Source organism: Acyrthosiphon pisum, chromosome A2 (genome assembly GCF_005508785.2).
Source record: "Acyrthosiphon pisum isolate AL4f chromosome A2, pea_aphid_22Mar2018_4r6ur, whole genome shotgun sequence".
In the NCBI taxonomy this organism is placed as follows: domain Eukaryota; kingdom Metazoa; phylum Arthropoda; class Insecta; order Hemiptera; family Aphididae; genus Acyrthosiphon; species Acyrthosiphon pisum.
Genome location: NC_042495.1, coordinates 102,931,315 through 102,932,819, shown reverse-complemented (window position 1 = coordinate 102,932,819; position 1,505 = coordinate 102,931,315). Strand labels below are relative to the sequence as shown.

Genomic DNA, 1,505 nt, shown 5'->3' with positions numbered 1-1,505 from the left:
CACACACAAGTGCGCTCGCACAATTTTTGGACGAAGTGTCTGGAAAAAAAACATAAAATTACCGGGTACGTATAGCAAATCTACCGCAAAACATTATTATTATTATTATTATTAATGCGAATAAAGCCCGTGTAATAACGATTATCAACCGCACGACGAGGTAATTTCCGGCCCGGCCTAAAGTTCACCGCCGACATCCGAACACGACGTCCGCGTCGCACTATACATCGCATCACGTTCCGCCGCCGCGCCGCCACCGCTATAGTTTCTGCTGCGGCCGCGTACAGGAAGATATCCGCGCACACGATCGATCTACAACGCTATACTGTGGTTTTATCGTTTCTTATATTCGCTGCTGTACCACGCGCGAGTTCGATTCGATCCGGCCGCGAAAAAAAAAATGTTTGAAAAACATTTCTCTCCTCTGCTGCGTGTACTCGCGAAAACACAGAAACCAATATTGTATAATACAGATACACACAATATAACAGTGAACATTTTAACACTCACCCTGCAGTGGGACAACCGCAAACCAGAAGAAGATATTCGAACGGGACTCTGTGACCGCGGTCGTCGCCCGTCGCGGTATATGATACCGCGACGAAGTGTTGCGGCCGGTGAGCCGACGGTTGGACGACGACGACGACGACGACGACGACAGCGACGATAATGTCGTAGTGCCGGTCGTGTCGGCGAAACAAGCAGTGCGCGAGCGGCGCGGTGTCGGTGTCGTCGCGGTCGTCGTGTGTCGCACCACGGCAGTTACACGGTCCGGCGCGGATCCATCAGGTGGTGCGGCGGCGATTCGGTTGCGGAAACCGCGGTCGTCGCGGGTAGTGGTGGAGTCGGCGTCGGTGGTGGTGGTGTTGGCGGTGGTGGTGATGACGGCGTGTGCGGAGTGAATTAGAGGGTAGTGGTGGTGGTGATTGGGGTGGCGGGTGTTCGGTGTACCTATACACGTATATTATAGTGCGTATACGATTGACGCGCACACAACAACACGCGCGCACCACCGGTCCGGTGCAGTCTGTAGAGCGGCAAACACGCGCGCGTACACGTACACGACGACTGACGCGACGTGCCGCCCGTACGCGAATGATGTCGCCCGCCCGCCACCGTCCGCCCGTCAACCGCGGTCACCATGGTGACCCGCGTTTTACCGCCGCGTGTGCGCTTGTGCCGCCCGACTTGTTGATGTCTCACGTCGGCGTGCGTATACATTGCCGCCCGCCGCGAGTGCAATACGCACCTGCTGGTCCGACTACCGTTAATATAGGCCGTGTGTGTTATACGTTTGTCGTGGGCATATGGCCCCGCACAGGCGTAACTAAGACTTAATACTGACGGGGGCTAGATGTTTAGAAGACCAAAGTTCAAAGTAAGCCCCGTGGCCGTGGATGGCAAAGCCCACCTGCACACTACCAATAATTAATGTCACGAAAGTTTAGTTGTAGGTAATCACGGGGAGTCCTATAAAAACAAGGATGAAAATAAACCACAGAGCA

At 54.4% G+C, this 1,505-nt stretch overlaps 1 protein-coding gene across 14 annotated transcripts in view; it reads right to left on the bottom strand.

Moving 5' to 3' along the window:
- LOC100163038 overlaps nt 1–1,081 on the bottom strand; it is a 312,933-nt gene extending 311,852 nt beyond the window's left edge. For all 14 annotated transcript variants that reach the window (XM_029489305.1, XM_029489306.1, XM_029489308.1 and 11 more), the window contains exon 1: nt 511–1,081. The gene's annotated coding sequence lies outside the window, so the exon portion shown is untranslated. The remainder of the gene's footprint in view (nt 1–510) is intronic.
- Nucleotides 1,082–1,505: the final 424 nt, after the last annotated feature.